At 45.2% G+C, this 18059-nt stretch overlaps 1 protein-coding gene across 3 annotated transcripts in view; it reads right to left on the bottom strand.

Annotated features, from left to right (window-relative positions):
* Nucleotides 1-5631, bottom strand: part of KIF27 (kinesin family member 27) — an 85739-nt gene extending 80108 nt beyond the window's left edge. Inside the window, exon 1 of one of the 3 annotated variants that reach the window (XM_050761675.1) lies at nucleotides 5500-5631. The gene's annotated coding sequence lies outside the window, so the exon portion shown is untranslated. The remainder of the gene's footprint in view (nucleotides 1-5499) is intronic. The other 2 variants (XM_050761676.1, XM_050761677.1) reach the window with 2 other exon arrangements.
* Between the last annotated feature and the right edge of the window lie 12428 nt (nucleotides 5632-18059).

Consider the following 18059-nt stretch of genomic DNA (forward strand, 5'->3'; position numbering starts at 1 on the left):
GGCAGGATGGTCTTGATTCCTGACCTTGTGATCCGCCCGCCTCAGGCTTCCAAAGTGCTGGGATTACAGGCGTGAACCATCATGTCCAGCCTAACACTTAAAAATACATTCAAAAAACAATTCCATTTACAATAGCATCAAAAAGAATAAAATATTTAGAAATAAATTTAACAAAAGATGTGTAAAACATATACTCCGAAAACTATAAAATACTGTTAGAAGAAAGCACAAGATGTACATAAATGAAAAAAATCTCATGTTTATGAATTGAAAGATATATTAATACGTCAGTATTCCCCAAATTGATCTACAGACTCAATGCAATACCTGTCAAAATCTCAGCTGACTTATTTGCAGAAATTGACAAGTTGATCCTGAAATCACAGAACTCAAGAGACACAGAATAACCAAAACGATATTGAAAAAGAACAAAGTAAGAGGACTCACACTTTCCTAATTTCAAAACCAAGCAACAGTCATCATGATAGTGTAGTACTGGCATAAGGATAGACACATAGATCAACAGAATAGAATTGAGAATCCAGAAATAAACCCTCACATTTATGGGCAATTGATTTTCAACAAAGGTGCGAAGACAATTCAACTGAAGTCTAAGAATAGTCTTTTCAACAAATGGCTATGGGACAATGGATAAAATAATGAAGTTGGACTCCCTACCTCACATCATATACAAAAGTTAACCAAAAATGGACCATAGACCTAAACATAAGAACTAAAACTACAAAACTCTTAAAAGACAGGAGTAACTCTTCATGACCTTGAATTTGGCAATAATTTCTCAGATATGACACCAAAAGCAGTAAAATTAAAAATACCAATTTGGACATTACACATTGTATACAGGTACTGAAAAATCACACTGTACCCCATAAACATGTACAATGATTGTGTCAATCAAAAATAATAAAAGCAAAAAAATAAAGATGAAGTATAGATTAAAAAATAAGTAAGACCCAGCCTGGGCAACAAAGTGAGACGTCATGTCTACAAAGAAATTTTTTTTTTCAATCAGCTCAGCATGATAGTGCACACCTGCGGTCCCAGCTACTTCGGAAGCTAAGGAGGGAGGTTGGCTTGAACCCAGCAGCCAGAGGTTACAGTGAGCTGTATTTGCGCCACTGCGCTATAACCTGGACACCAGAGCAAGAACTTGTCTGAGAGAGAGAGAGAGAGAGAGAGAGAGAGAGAGAGAGAGAGAGAGAGAGAGAGAACAAGAGAAATGTTGGGGGTGGGGGAGGGAGAGGAAGGAGGGAGGGAAGGAAAAACTGGACATCGAAATTAAAAACTTTGTGCTTCAAAGGAAACTACCAAGAAAGTGAAAAGACGGCTGGGCGCGGTGGCTTATGCCTGTAATCCCTTGGGCACTTGGGGAGGCCGAGGTGGGTGGATCACGAGGTCAGGAGATGAGACCATTCTGGCTAACAAGATGAAATCCCATCTATACTAAAAACACAAAAAAATTAGCCAGGCGTGTTGGCAGGCACCTGTAGTCCCAGCTACCCAGGAGCCTGAAGCAGGAGAATAGCATGAACCCTGGAGGTGGAGCTTGCAGTGAGCGGAGATTGCGCCACTGCACTCCAGCCTGGGGGAGACAGCAAGACTCCGCCTCAAAAAAAAAAAAAAAAAGTGAAAAGACAACTCACTGAATGGGAGAAAATATTTGCAAGACATGAATCTAACAAAGAACTTGCAACTACAATATATAAATATTACAACTCAAAAAGTTTTTTAAAAATTTTAAAAACAGGCAAAGCATCTGAAAAGGCACTTCTTCAAAGAAGATATACAAATGAATAACGAGCACATGAAAAGATGCTCAACATCATTAGCTATCAGGAAAATGCAATCAAAACCACAGTGAGAGTCCAGGTGCGCAGTGGCTCACACCTGTAATCCCAGAATTTTAGGAAACTGAGGTGGGAGGATCACCTGAGGTCAGGAGTTCAAGACCAGCCTGGACAACATGGTGAAACCCCATCTCTACCTAAAATACAAAAATTAGCCAGGCACAGTGGCTCAAGCCTGTAATCCCAGCACTCTGGGAGGCCAACGTGGGAGGATCACCTGAGGTCAGGAGTTCGAGACCAGCCTGAACAACACGGTGAAACTGTCTCTCTACTAAAAAATACAAAAATTAGACGGGCATGGTGATGGGCGCCTATAATCCTAGCTACTCAGGAAGCTGAGGCAGGAGAATCGCTTGAACCCAGGAGGCAGAGGTTACAGTGAGCTGAGATCAAACCACTGCACTCCAGCCTGGGTGATACACCAAGACTGTCTCAAACAAACAAACAAACAACCACCACAATGAGATACCAATCCACATCCACTCGCACTGCTATAATAACAAAGACAGACCATAAGTGTTAGCAGGGTGTAAAGAAATTAGAACCCTCATACACTACTGGTGGGAAGGTAAAATGGTACAGCCACTTTGGAAAACAGATTGACATTTCCGCAAAAAGTTAAACATACAGTTATCACTTGACCCAGCTCCCAAGAGAAATGAAAACTCCCAAGAGAAATGAAAACTCCCAAGAGAAATGAAAACACTGTGTTTGCATAAAAACTTATATACAAATGTTCAGTTTTGGAAGGATAAAGCTTATACTAAATTTAACAAGTAATCTATGACAATGTTTAAGTGCAGATGATGAAAAGTAATGAGTTTGAGGTGAGGCTAGGTTCTTTGGAGAAGCTGCTGAGTCTTGAAGATTACCATTAAGTAACAGAGACAACTAGACTGAAATAACATTTTATTAATAACACTAATAACAGTGAATTGATAATATTAATATTCACTACCCTTGAAAAAAAAACTGTGGCCCAGCACAGTGGTTCACATCTGTAATCCCAGCACTTTGGGAGGCCAGGGTGGGTGGATCACTTGAGCCCAGGAGTTCGAGACCAGTCGGGGCAACATGGAGAAACCCTGTTTCTACAAAAAATCAAAAAATTAGGCAGGCATGATGGCGCACGCGCCTGTAGTCCCAGCTACTCAGGAGGTTGAAGCGAGAGGGTCCCTTGATCCCAAAAGGGTCGCGACCCTGTCAAAAATAAAACAAAATAAAACAAAACTCTGCAATGGTACTCTGCATTTGTAATTCTGTGAGTAGATGGCATGAAGAGGATCACAACAAAAAAAAATTAACATCACTCTTCTAAAAGTCCCCTGAGAGTAAAAAAAATATCAGGTCCCTTGGGCTGTAAAATCCCAAAAGAGAGTCAACAAACTATCTGTAATGGCTGAAACAAAGAGATACACCTAACCTTAGCAGTTTTAAAATCATTCTAATGAATTTTACACTGGAAAAAAAAAATGCTCATGTGTTTGATAAATCCTTTCTTGGATCTTAAAGAACTCTACAATCATTTGGTACTGGAAACTTTTCCAGTTGCAGGAATGCTGAGTTAATTCTTCCAAATGTCTCTGAAAACCAACATTTGAAGTCACCATACAGATTAGTTTATTTCTTTGTATGCCATCAAATTAAAGCAAAACTCATGGACAATGTTAAGCCAAACCTAACTGCTTCCAATGAAGTTGCTAATAAAAAATGCCAAATTGGGATATTTTCATTTCTTGGGTTTTTGTTTTGTTTTGTTTTTGAGACAAGGTCTGGCTCTGTCATCCAGGCTGGAGCACAGCGGCACCATCTCGGCTCACTGCAACCTCAGCCTCCTGGTTCAAGCGATTCTCGTGCCTCAGCGTCCAAAGTAGCTGGGATTACAGGCACCACGCCAGGCTAATTCTTGTATTTTTAGTAGAAACGGGGTTTCACCATGTTGCCCAGGCTGGTCTCGACCTCCTGGGCTGAAGAGATCCGCCCGCCTCAGCCTCCCAAGGTACTGGGATTACAGATATGAGCCACCATGCCCAGCCTCATTTCTTGGGGTTTTTAATGGTAATATCTATAAACAATTTGGTTATAAAGGCAACTGAAACTTATTCTAAGCATTAAAAAAAATAATAACGGGGCCAGGCACGGTGGCTCATACCTGTAATCCCAGCACTTTGGGAGGCCAAGGCAGGTGGATCACTTCAGCCCACGAGTTACAGACCAGCCTGGGCAACAGGGTGAAACTCTGTCTCTACTAAAAATACAAGAATGGGCCAGGCAGTGGTGACGCACCTGTAGTCCCAGCTACTTGGGAGGCTGAGGTTGGAGGATTGCTTGAGCCCGGAAGGTTGAGGCTGCAATGTGCCACTGCACTCTAGCCTGAGTAACAGAGCGAGACCCTGTCTCAAAACAAAACAAACAATAATAAGGGTCCACAAACATAGGGCTTGTAAAACATCAACATACAAGAAACAAAGTTTTTACACAATCCATAGCACTTATACTTCTTCAGATTCTGATCAATTATAGTCATCAGAAACATACGTATTATGTCACCAATAAATGAAAAAAGGCGAAATCTGATTGGCTGGTCGTATTTAAGTATACTCAATGGGTTTTTGAAATCTGAGGAAAGGCAAGAGAAATATTTAATCCCTCATGTCATGTCACTGGTCAGGAATGAGTGTCTCCAAAAACCGCTGCCATCCCGTCCCCTTGATTTCCCAGAAAGCAGTGGTTGTCTGAAATGTGTGGTTTGTTAATTATTTTCATAAGAAACTTCCCAGTAGATGGATAGTAAATCGCATGAGGAGCTCAGAAAAGGCCCCAAATGCGTAAAGACAAAGGAGTAAAGAAGGGCAAACAACAAAGATTTTCAACACTGGAGACGGCGGTGTTACTTAAAAGGTGTTTCAAAGAAAGAATCGGGGCGCTTTGCTTTTTTTTTTTTTTTTTTTTTTTTTGACGGAGCACCTGTTGCCCAGGCTGGAGTGCAGTGGCGCGATCTCGGCTCACTGCAAGCTCCGCCTCCCGGGTTCCCGCCATTCTCGCCTCAGCCTTGAATGGGACTACAGGCGCGCCGAAGTTTTTTTAGTAGAGACGGGGTTTCAACGTGGTCTCGATCTACAGTGGGGATTAAAGCCACCGCGCCCGGCCTCCGACTCCTGCTTGAATGCGCCGAAGTTTCAACCTCTACAGTGGGAAAAAGACGCCTGCGACAAAACAAAGCGCTCGGTGGTGGTGGCCCTCGCGTCGCACCTCACGCCGTGCAGCTACACGAGACGAACACGGGGTGCGCTCCGGGGGGCCGAGTCCCGCGTTGGGGTCGATCCCCGTTCCCCGGGCCCCGCTCCTCAGGGCTGAGCCAGCTTTCTCCGGAAGGGGCGCTCTGCCTCCAGTCGTTCGCCGGGCTCCCATTCCTGACCCCAGACCCCTCGGGCACCCCCATAGGCCTCGCTGGCGCCCCTACCGCCCACCCTCTGGCTCCCACCCCGCGGCGGCCCAGACCCCAAGCCGGCGCCTACTAGTCCCAACGGCGGGCTGGGAGCGCGGGCGCGGCGGGCTGGAGGGCGGGTGCCGCGAAAGGGAGGGCGCCCCACTTCCCCGCACCGCCCGGCCAGGCCCGCCGCGCACTGACCGGCTCGGGACAGCCCAGGGCCCTGGCGGCGAGCGCTGGACTCCTCAGCTTCGCTCTGCCACGCCGCGCCGCCGCCGCCAGCGTCTTTTGTTGTCGCGGGTTCTCCTGGCAACCGGCGAAGCCCGCCTTCCGCCGCGTCCTCCCCGGGTCGCGGCGTCCTGGCCCCGCCCCCGAACCTGGGCACGCCCCCAAGCCCGTGCGCAAGAGTCCTGCGTCCCCAGGAAGTCCGCAAAAGGCCAGCTCTCGGGCTTCCCTGCAAACCCGAGTTGTGTCCCACTAACGCGCTGGGACCGGTCTGTGAGGCCTGAGCGGAAGCATCTTTCCACGGGTTCGTGAAATGAATGAGAACGATTCCACACTGTGTTTCAATATCTTAGCTACCAATTCAGTTTATTTTTATTTTTATTGAGTAAAACTTGCATAACATAAACCATCTTAAAACTTACAATTCAGTGGCGTTTAATGCCTTCACAGTGCATTAAACTATCACCTCTGTATATAGTTCAGAAACATTTTCATAACCCCAAAAGAAAATCTCCAAACCAGTTAGCAGTCATTCCTTCCAGTTCCCCTCTCCCCACAACCCCAGCCAGCCACTCATCTACTTTCTGACTCTATGATAGATTTACCTATTCTGGGCATTTCATCATTGATGGAAGCATTCAGTATATGACCTTTTGTGTCTAGCTTCTTTTGCTTAATGTTTTCAAGCTACAGTCATGTTGTAACAACTATCAGGACTTCTTTTTTTTTTTGAGACGGCGTCGCGCTCTGTCGCCCAGGTTGGAATGTAGTGGCGTGATCGCGGGTCACTGCAAGCTCCGCCTCCCGGGTTCAAGCGATTCTCCTGCCTCAGCCTCCCGAGTAGCTGGGACCACAGGCGCGTGCCACCACACCCGGCTAATTTTTTGTATTTTTAGTAGAGATGGGGTTTCACTGTGTTAGCCAGGATGGTCTTGATCTCCACTGACCTTGTGATCCATCCGCCTCAGCCTCTCAAAGTGCTGGGATTACAGCCGTGAGCCACCGCGCCCGGCCCTTTAGATGGAGTTCCACTCTTATTGCCCAGGCTGGAATGCAATTGCGCTATCTAGGCTCAACGCAACCTCCACCTCATGGGTTCAAGCAATTCTCCTGCCTCAGCCCCCGGAGTAGCTGGGATTACAGGCATGTGCCACCACGCCCGGCTAAGTTTTCTGTATTTTTAGTAGAGACGGGGTTTCACCATGTTGGGCAGGCTGGTCTCGAACTCCTGACCTCGGGTGATGCGCCCACCTCGGCCTCCCAAAGTGCTGGGATTATAGGCGTGAGCCACCCCGCCGGGCCTGTTTTCAGGTTTTTTAGGTATGGACCTAAGAGTGGAATTGCTGGGTTGCATCGTAGTATTTAACTTTACCAATTTGGCTTTAAAAGCTTTAGTGCCTCCTGTTTTTAGTAGCACAATCTAAGCATCTTCAAAAATACTTCCTTCTCTCATGAAATATACGAATGAAGGTGGGGAAAAAAGCTGACTATTTATGTTTTTTTTTTTTTTTTTTAACTGAATTATTTAAATTTTTAAAAATTCAGGCTGGGCACAGTGGCTCACACCTATAATCTCAGCACTTTGGGAGGCTGAACTGGGAGGATCACTTGACCCAGGAGTTCGAGACCAGCCTGGGCAACATAATGAGACCCCCCCCCCCATCCCTACACAAAATCAAAACTTAGTCGGGTGTGGCCGAGCATGCCTGCAGTTCCAGCTACTCTGGAGGCGGAGGTAGGAGGATCGTTTGAGCCTGGGTGGTCAAGGCTGCAGTGAGCCATCGTTGCACCACTGCATTCCAGCCTGGGTGACAGAATGAGACTCTACCTCAAAAAAATAATAAATAATACATAATTTTTAAAATTCTAAGATTTGAATTGATTATGCTGCATTTTTAGAACTCTTTTTGAAAACAAACTCACATCATGACTGTGAATTGGTGAGTCAAACTGGTCTGCTGACAAAGCTTCAATGATTAATAGTACGTAACAATTTAAGTCTGGGAATACCCGGAAGTCTCAACAGAAGTTCTCAAGAGGCCACACAATTGCAGAGAGGAGGTCAGCAAATGCCTAACAGCATTAGAATGGGGCATTTTCCTTTGTCCCCAAATTGATGTCTTGAGTCCAGAGTTAGAGAAAAGGAGTTAAGTACTTAAGTTCCCCACACTGTAAAGTGAATGCCAGTCATTGCCAACCCTTCCTCCCTAGGATTTATAGCAGGACTAAGCTAATTCCATTCAAATTCCAATCCTATCCCTTTTTTAAGTGTCTGTAAGAAAGACTGGGCAGTGGAGTCAAGGGGTCTTGGGCCTTGCGGGTTGGAGAGTAAGCGGCCTCCCACCTAAGTCAAAGGAGGCTCTAAGAGTGACGGGCAAACCCTGTGTGATGTGCAAGAATAGGAAACCTGGCCTTCTGGTGGGAGCAACTATGGGAAGAAGTAAGCTGATCTGCTTCTCGAGAATGGAGCGAAGCAACTGAGAAGGCGCTGTACTAGGGCAGCCTGTGTTCCTACAGTTTAGGAGGGGAGAACCTGTGATTTGCTCATGGTCCAGGGTATCCTTTGGAGGGTACCCAAGCTTGAGCCCCATGAAGATTGTCTTGAGGACTGTCTCCTGCAGATGAGTCCCAATCAGTAAGAGGCAGTGGGAGGAGCTGGGTTGGGATTAACAGAAGTAATTGAGCCAGTGCTGGATCTTCGTACAGGAACTATGTCTTCTCCTTAAGGGAACTGTATCTTTCAGGTCCACTGAAGAACGCTGCATACGTCCCATGGGAGACCAGCTTTGGGATGCTTGTCCTACAGAGAAAAACATCCATGCCCAGTCCACTTTACTAAAAGCAGTAACAAATGGAAGATTTGGCCAAATTAAATAAAGAAACATGTGCCCTTTTCCCCTAAATCATCTTCCCTCACCCACATTTTGAGAAAAGCTGGGTCCAGGAAAGAAAGGAAGTATTAAAGGAAGTATTAAGGAAACCACAGATCGTACCTCTTCTCCCACTTTAAATTATTTTAATGTTGCTATAATGTTTGACGGTTTCACTTAATTTCTCTGGCAGAGAGAAAAGAAGCTTTATACTTTAAAAAATGGGATTTCTGGCAGGGCACGGTGGCACACACCTGTAATCCCAGCACTTTGGGAGGCTGAGGCGGGCGGATCATAAGGTCAGGAGTTCGAGACAAGCCTGGTTAACATAGTGAAACCCCGTCTCTACTAAAAATACAAAAATTAGCCAGGTGTGGTGGCATGTGCCTGTAGTCCCAGCTACTCAGGAGGCTGAGGCGGGAGAATCACTTGAACCCAGGAGGCAGAGGTTGGACTGACCCGAGACTGCGTCATTGCTCTCCAGCCTGCGTAACAGAGTGAGGCTTTCTGTGCCATCATTTGCCTTTGGCTCCTTAATTTAGTAGAGAGAATGTTAGCTTTCCTAAGGAAACATACTGCTTGGGTCCTGTCAACCCATGCCAGGTGGATTTGCTTGGCCTAATGGTCAAACTGGGCAGCTACAATCTCCACCATTCATGAGGGGAACCTTGGGAGACTAGGAAAGAATCCATCACCCCAACCTGAAAAGCAAGCCTAGGACAGTGGCTTTCGAATTTGATTGATACTGAGCCACTATCAGAAATTCACTTGACATCATGACTCAATACACAGGTATGTGTACAAATGAAAACAAGGCCAGGCATGGTGGCTCATGCCTGTAATCCCAGCACTTTGGGAGGCCAAGGTGGGCGGATCACAAGGCCAGGAGACCATCCTGGCCAACATGGTGAAACTCCGTCTCTACTAAAAATACAAAAATTAGCTGGGTGAGGTGGCATGTGCCTGTAATCCCAGCTACTAGGGAGGCTGAGGCAGGAGAATTGCTTGAACCCTGGAGGCAGAGGTTGCAGTGAGCCGAGATTGCGCCATTGTACTCCAGCCTGGAGACAGAGCGAGACTCCATCTCAATAAATAAGTAAATAATAAGTGAAAACAAAAGTTTTGGGAAACAATACTTACCTTTACTAAGTGCAATGTTCTATGTATTTTATTTTATTCTATTCTACTTTTCTTTTTCTTAGAGACAGGGTCTTGCTATGTTGACCAGGCGGGTCTCAAATGCCTGGCTTCAAGTGATCCTCCCATCTCAGCCTCCCAAAGTGCTGGAATTACAGGAGTAAGCCACCATGCCTGGCCCTATTCTACTTCAATTTTTTTTTTTTTTTTTTTTTTTTGAGACAGGGTCTCACTCTGTCTCCCAGGCTGAGTACAGTGGTGCAATCGTGACTCACTGCAGCCTCAACCTCCCAGGCTCAAGCAATCCTCCCACCTCAGTCTCCCAAGTAGCTGGGAATACAGGCACCGGCCACAACGCTCAGCAAATTTTTTATTTTTTTGTAGAGATGGATTCTTTCTGTGTTGCCCAGGCCAGTCTTGAACTCCTAGCCTCAAGTGATCCTGTGCCCTGGCCTCCCAAGATGCTGAGATTACAGGCATGAACCACCATACCCAGCCCAATTTTTCTTAATGTTGATTACAACCCTTTAAAATGATTTCATGACCTACTAATGATTGCAGTCTGCAATTTGAAATATTCTGGTCTAAGGTAACAGTCTGGCTGACAATGGATCAAAAATGACATTTTCAACTACTAAGCACTATTATACACCTATTCTCTTATTTATCTATTGCTGAACTATTTCCCCAAATCTTAGTGGCTTAAAACAAATTTCTTGGCTGGGCTCGTTGGCTCACGCCTATAACCTCAGCACTTTGGGAGGCTGAGGTGGGCGGATGACGAGGTCAGGAATTCGAAACCATCCTGGCCAACATGGTGAAACCCTGTCTCTACCAGAAATATAAAAATTAGCTGGGCATGGTGGCAGACGATTGTAATCCCAGCTACTCGGGAGGCTGAGGCAGAGAATTGCTTGAACCCCGGAGGCGGAGGTTTCAGTGAGCCAAGATTGTGCCACTGCACTCCAGCCTGGTGACATAGCAGGACTCTGTCTCAAAAAAAAAAAAAAAAAAAAAAAAATTCTTATGTCGTAGCTTCTATAGGTCAGAAATCCGAGCATGGGTTAGCTAGATTCTCTGCTTCAGGGCTCTCACGAGGGTGCAATCGAGGTATCAGTCAGGGCCATGATCATTTCAGGGCCAACTGGGGCAGAATCTGTTTCCAAGCTTCTGTAGTGTTTGGTGGTAGTTCTTTTTTTTTTTTTTTTGAGATGGAGTCTCGCTCTGTTGCCCAGACTGGAGTGCAGTGGCGCAATCTCGGCTCACTGCAAGCTCTGCCTCCCTGGTTCACACCATTCTCCTGCCTCAGCCTCCCGAGTAGCTGGGACTACAGGTGCCCACCACCACGCCCGGCTCATTTTTTGTATTTTTAGTAGAGATGGGGTTTCACTGTGTTAGCCAGGATGGTCTTGATCTCCTGACCTCGTGATCCACCCACCTCGGCCTCCCAAAGTGCTGGGATTACAGGCATGAGCCACCACGCCCAGCCTGTTTGGTGGTAGTTCTTGAGTGCTGTTGGACTGAGGGACGCATTCCTGCTGGCTGTTAGTCAGACGCTGCCTAAGTTCCTTCCCCTTAGGTCCTTGAACAGGTGGCCCTCTGGATCACCTTGGGCATGTAAGACGAGCCCTGGAAAGCAAACCAGCAAGAGAGAAGTCAGAGTCACTTATAACTTGATTGTAGACAGGATATCCCATCACCTTTGCCACATTCTGTTCATTAGAAGCAAGTCACTGGGTCTATCCCACATTCAGGGGATGGGATTGCATGAGAGTATGACTACTAGGAGGCAGGACTTATTGGAGGCAACCTTTATTTCCTCCCCCGCTCCACCCCCTGCCCTATTCTGATCACCAAATTCTGCTTGTTTTATATCTGAATATTTCAAATCCTTTCTACTCTAGTTCAAGATCTCACAATCACTCACCTAGACTACTGCAACAGCCTACTAACTAGTCCCCCTGTCTCCAGTCTTGCTCTTACATATCCACCCTCCACACCTTCTACACTGATCTATCTACGACATGAATCTCACTGTCTGTCCTTGACCTAAAACCTTTCTGTGATGGCATGGAGAATACCATTCCTTAACAGCTGGAACGGGAAATCCGTGTGTGGACAGACAAGTTTTGCTGAGAAGATGCTTTGCTAGCCTGTCCCTAGGTGGAAGATAAGCCTCCTAAGCCTGATTTGGTTAGTACCCAAGCTTCGGAGAGGAGGGTGGTGTTGCTCACATGAGACAAGGGGAAGAAAATTTGACTGTTCTTGAGAAGGAATGAGGAAGATGGGGAAAGGGGGTGGTGTTGGGAGAAGTTGAACAGAGAGGAGGCAGAGGATAACTGATAGGGGAATCCCAGGGACGCTGGGAATGGCTAATGGTGGCATTTATTGATTGATTGATTGAGTCTTGCTCTGTCACCCAGGCTGGAGTGCAATGGCACAATCTTGGCTCACTGCAACCTCCACCTCCCGGGTTCAAGCAATTCTCCCGCCTCAGCCTCCTGAGTAGCTGGGATTACAGGCACGCGCCACCACGCCCGGCTAATTTTAGTATTTTTAGTAGAGACAACATATCACCACGTTGGTCAGGCTAGTATCAAACCCCTGACCTCGTGATCTGCCCGCCTCAGCCTCCCAAAGTGCTGGGATTCCAGGCGTAAGCCACCACGCCCAGCCAGTGGTGGCCTTTATGTTCCTGCTGTGAAGTGTGCAATTCAACCCCCTTCCTCTCTCTCTCCTGCAAAATCTTCAATGATGTCTGCATTGCTAACTGACACATTTGTCCAGTCTGGTGCTGGACAAAACCAGAGGTTGACCATGTGGACCTAGAAGGCAGAAGATTAGAAGAAAGCCGAAGGTGTAGTGGGTCATTTCTGCAATCCCAGCACTTTGGGAGGCTGAGGCAGTAGGATCAGTTGAAGACAGGAGTTCAAGACCAGCCTGGGCAACACAGTAAGAACCCCTTCTCTAAAAAAAAAAAAAAAAGAAGAAGAAAGAAAGAAAAAAAAAATTAGTTCGGCATGGTGGCATGCACCTGTAGTCCCAGCTACCTAGGAGGCTAAGGCAGTAGAATTGCTTGAGTCCAAGAGTTGGAGGCTGCTGTGAGCTATGATTGAGCCACTGCACTCCAGTCTGAGTGACAGAGCAAGACCCTGTCTGTAAAGTAAAATAATTTTTAAAACTAAAATGAAAAAAATAAGATGTAAAAATGTTCAACAAAATTCACTAAAATGATAACCACCATCATCTCTGGATGGTGGAGTTAAAGGTTGCGATTTTTTTTAAAGGACATGGTCTTACTCTATTGCCCAGGCTGGAGTGTAGTGATTTGATCACAGGTCATTGTAACCTTGAACTCCTGGGTGCAAATGGCCCTCCCACCTCAGCCTCCAGAGTAGCTAGGATACAGGTGCACACCACCATGCCTGGCTAATATTTTAAATTTTTTTTTGTATTTGTTTTTTTTGTTTGTTTGTTTTGAGACGGAGTTTCACTCTTGTCACCCAAGCTGGAATGCAATGGCATGATCTCGGCTCACTGCAACCTCCACCTCCTGGGTTCAGGCGATTCTCCTGCCTCAACCTCCTGAGTAGCTGGGATTACAGACATACACCACCATGCCCAGTATTTTTAGTAGAGACGGGGTTTTGGCATGTTGGCCAGGCTGGTCTCAAACTCCTGACCTCAGGATACACCTGCCTCGGCCTCCCAGAGTTCTGGGATTACAGGCATGAGCCACCAAGCCTGGGCTAATTTAATTTTTTGTAGAGATAGGGTCACCCTATGTTGTCTGGGCTGGTATTGAACTCCTGGTCTCAAACCTTCCTTCCCATGTTGGCCTCCCAAAGTGCTGGGATTAGAGGTGTGATTCACTGTGCCTAACCTGTCATTTATCTTTATGTCTCTATTTTTGAGCACAGTCCATGTCTAATACATAATAGATAATTAGCACATCCCAGAGAGTCAGTGAATGTTTATGGAAATAAAAAAAAATAAAAAACAGAAAACAATTAACTTGCTCAAGCCTACATGGTTAAGTGGCAAAGGCAAGACTGAAGCTTCCATCTGTCAGATGACAAAGTCAACGCACCTCCCCAGAGGCTGAGCTGAGCAAGCTGCAGTTTTCTATATAATGCATCTCAAGTTTTGTTGTTTGTTTTACAGCTCATTGGCTCCAAACATGGACTCCAAACATGGCTCCAAACACGGACTGTATATGGCATTTGATTGATATGTACCTTAGTTCTCTTTTAATCAATAACAATTACCCTCACCTTTTAAAAAATTGTGGTAAAATGTACATAACATAAAATTGACTATCTTAACACTACTGAGCTGTACACTTTAAAATGGTTAAGTACTTGCCAGGCGCGGTGGCTCACACCTGTAATCCCAGTACTTTGGGAGGCCGAGGCAGGAGGATTACCTGAGGTCAGGAGTTCAAGACTATATGGCCAAAATGGCAAAACCCCATCTCTACTAAAAATACAACATTAGCTGGACATGGTGGTGTATGTCTGTAAGCCCAGCTACTCGTGAGGCTGAGGCAGGAGACTTGCTTGAACCCGGGAGACAGAGGTTGCAGTGAGCCGAGATCGCACCACTGCACTCCAGCCTGGGCAACAGAGCAAGACTCCATCTCAAAAATAAATACATACGTACATACATAAAATGGTTAAGTACCTTCACACTGTTGTACAGCCAATATCCAGAACTCATTTCATCTTGGAGAACTGAAACTGTACACCCGTTAAACAATAACTCACTATTTCCTTCTTTCCCTAACCCCTGGCAGCCACCATGCTACTTTCTGTCTCTATGGATTTGACTACTCTAGGTTATAGAAGTGGAGTCATAGAGTATTAGTCCTTTTGTGACTATTTCACATACTATGATGTCCTCAAGTTTCATCCATGTTGTGCATATATCAGAATTTCCTTCCTTTTTAAGGTTGAATTAATATTCCATTGTGTGTATGTGTCACAATTTATTTATCCATTCATCCACCGATGGCCACTTGGGCTGCTTCCACCTTTTGGCTATTGTTAATTATGCTGCTATGAACATGTATGCATAAATATCTCTTTGAGAGCCTTTCAGTTTTGGGGAGTATTGCTGTGGATTGAATGCTTGTGTTCCCCAAAATTCATATGTTGAAACCCTAACCCCCAACGTGATAGTATTTGCAGGTAGGAGCTTTAGAAGGTAATTAGATTTAGATGAGGTCATGGGGGTTGAACCCCATGATGGAATTAGTGTCCTTTTAAGAAGAGGAAGAGGCCAGGTGTGGTGGCTCTCGCCTGTAATCCCAGCACTTTGGGAGGCTGAGGCGGGAAGATGGCTTGAGGCCAGGAGTTTGAGATAAGCCTGGGCAACAAGGGGAGACCCTGTCTCTACAAAATATTTACAAATTGGCTGGTTGTGGTAGCATGTGCCTGTAGTCCTAGCTACTTGGGAGGCTGAGGGTGGGAGGATCAATTGAGCCCAGAAGGGTGAGGCCGCAGTGAACTGTGACCATGCCACTGTATTCCAGCCTGGGTGACAGAGTGAGACCCAGTCTTAAAAGAAGAAAGAGACAGAGAGAAGGAAAGGAAAGGAAGGGAAGGGGAGGGGAGGGAAGGGAAAAAAGGAGCTGCTATTTGTCCTATAGGATTTCTCACACTTTAGAATTGGCTGATCATATACTGTATTTTCATTTAACTTGTTCCTCTGTTTCCCACATTTCCTGTAAACCAGTAAGTTAGATCTAGATTCTTGATTAGATTCAGGTTCAATTCTTCTGGCAAGAATAATTCATAGATGGGAATAGGTACTTCCTGTTGCAACACACCAGGAGACATGTAATGTTTGCATATCCTGCTTTTGGTGATGTTAAGATTATAGATGAGTACAGATATTTTTTCAGTGTAATTCATCCATTAAAAAGTTCCTCATCGGCTGAGCATGGTGGCTTATGCCTGTAATCCCAGCACTTTGGGAGGCCAAGGCGGGTGGATAACCTGATAGAGGAAAAGCTCTTCTTTATAGAACAATACCAGCTAATGAATGCAAAAAGGAATATTAGAACATTACCATTGTGCAACCCCTAACGAAATAATAGATATGGGAAATGATCCTCAGTGGCTTCTAGGTAAAATGTTGATGAGGAACTTTTCAAAATTTTTTTCCCCAGTCTCCTTCTGTTGCCCAGGCTGGAAGTGCAGTGGTGCCATCTTGGCTCACTGCAACCTCTGCCTCCTGGGTTTAAGCGATTCTCTTGCTTCAGTCTCCTGAGTAGCTGGGGCTACAGACATGTGCCACCACACCCGGCTAATTTTTGTATTTTTAGTATAGATGGGGTTTCACCATATTGGCCAGCCTGGTTTCAAACTCCTGACCTCAAGTGATCTGCCCGCCTTGGCCTCCCAAAGTGCTGGGATTACAGGCGTGAGCCATGGCGTCTGGCCTAGGATTAGTGCTTTCTTAGGACCAACTTAGAAAATAGCCTTTCCCTGGCTCTTTTTCAACAGCTCCCAATCCAAAATGATCCCCCACTGCTGAAGAGTTCTGAACACATGAAGGTATTGAAGGCAAAGTTGTCTTGGGTGCCTACCATCCCTTTCCTTTCTACTAGCAGCCTTTTTTTTTTCATTAAGAACTAACCCTGATCTGCCTGGTAGGCCAGGCAATCATGAGTGGCCCTTGCTTCCAGACCAGGGTCGGGGACCTAGGACCCAAACCAGACTCCTCAGTCAAGTCTCTGATTTTTGCTTGGGTTATTGACAACAACTTGTACTGTTTCCTGGAATCACCAGACGTTACAATCATCTCTTTCAAGGAGCAAAAAGAAATATGAAGTATATGGCTGGAAGCGGTGGCTCAGGCCTGTATTCTCAGCACTGTGGGAGGCTGAGGCAGGCAGATCACCTGAGGTCAGGAGTTTGAGACCAGCCTGGCTAACATGGAGAAACCCCGTTTCTACTAAAAATACAAAAAATTAGCCGGGTGTGGTGGTGTGCGCCTGTAATCCCAGCTACTCAGGAGGCTGAAGCAGGAGAATTGCTTGAACCCAGGAGGTGGAGGCTGCAGTGAGCCAAGATTGTGCCATTGCACTCCAGCCTGGGCAACAAGAGTGACACTCTGTCTCAAAAAAAAAAAAAAAAAAAAAAAAAAAAAAGAAAAGAAGTATGAGATATGGTCTTTGTGCATTTTAATCCCTAGACTGTAGTTACATGATCATAGCTAAGGCCAGGTCTATCCCTGGGCTTATTTTGTTGATCCCTGTAATTACTTTTTCACTATGCTAGTTTTAGTTTGATTTATTTCATTTAAAACTAAAATATCGTTAACCCAAAGGGCTAAAAGAAAGGAAAAGATACACAGTGTATGGAAAAAAGAGAAATTTAGCTGAATGGCACAATAATATGTTTCTCCAAACTTCCAATTGTTTAGTCAATAAATTGTATACCTGCAAGGAATTTTACAAATTACAGGCATGCATCACATAACAATGTTTTGGTCACCCATGAACTGCATACACCATGGTATTATATGGTATCCCATGAGATTATCCCATCCCAGTGGGACAAGACCAGACACAGAACCTTCAATTCCTTATTCTTTGTTACAATTTTTTTTTTTTTTCCATAGAGACAGGGTCTTGCTATGTTGCCTAGGCTGGTCTTGAACTCCTGGGCTCAAGTGATCCTCCTGTGTGGGCCTCCCAAAGTGGTGGGATTACAGATGTGTGTCACCATGCCCAGCCTAATTCCCCATTCTTTGTCTCTCTACTAGAACTTTTTGTCCACCTAAAACCAGCGTGACACAGAGATAAATATTTCCTGTTTGGCAATTGACTGAGACTTCTGATTGCAAAACAATCCCACATGGAAGTCCTCCACCTGTAACTTGTATACTCCTCCCTATAAAAGTCTAAGGCAAAACCACCCTGCTAAGAGACTCTGATCTTAGGATTTGGAGTGCTTTTCCTATTGTAATAGCCTGAATAGATCATTCCCTTACTTGTTTAGGTTTTGTATTTGACTATAGCATCCACCAAAAAGCTGGAAATTTTAAACTAAAGCAAAAAATAAAAAATAAAAAAAAAGTTCAAGCACACCTAAAGAAAGATGGGTCACAGAGTTGCAAGGAAAAGGAAGATCTAGTTGCCTCAAAGCTGATCCCCTAAGTCATATACAGTCATTAAATCTGCATCTGGGGCAGACTGGGGTGCCAACCAGATTATTAAGCCATTATCCATTCAGCTTCAGGGGAGGGGACACTGTGAGGAAGCTCAATACATGATTTCTGAATTGAATGAAATGAAATCTGTTAATTTGCCTTGGTGCTAATTAGGGGGAAGTTTAAGGTTGATAAAGGAAGAAAAGCAGCCCCTGACAAAAAGCTGGCCTGGCACCCACAGCTATACCATGTTAGTCTTCTGTTGGACATAATCTCACAGAATACTAATATCAGAAAGGTTACTCAGAGACCATGATAAAGTAAAACTAAATAAGACTACTTCAGAATTTTGCGTAACCACAAATACAA

The sequence above is a fragment of the Macaca thibetana genome, chromosome 15, assembly GCF_024542745.1.
Source record: "Macaca thibetana thibetana isolate TM-01 chromosome 15, ASM2454274v1, whole genome shotgun sequence".
Taxonomy (NCBI): Eukaryota; Metazoa; Chordata; class Mammalia; order Primates; family Cercopithecidae; genus Macaca; species Macaca thibetana.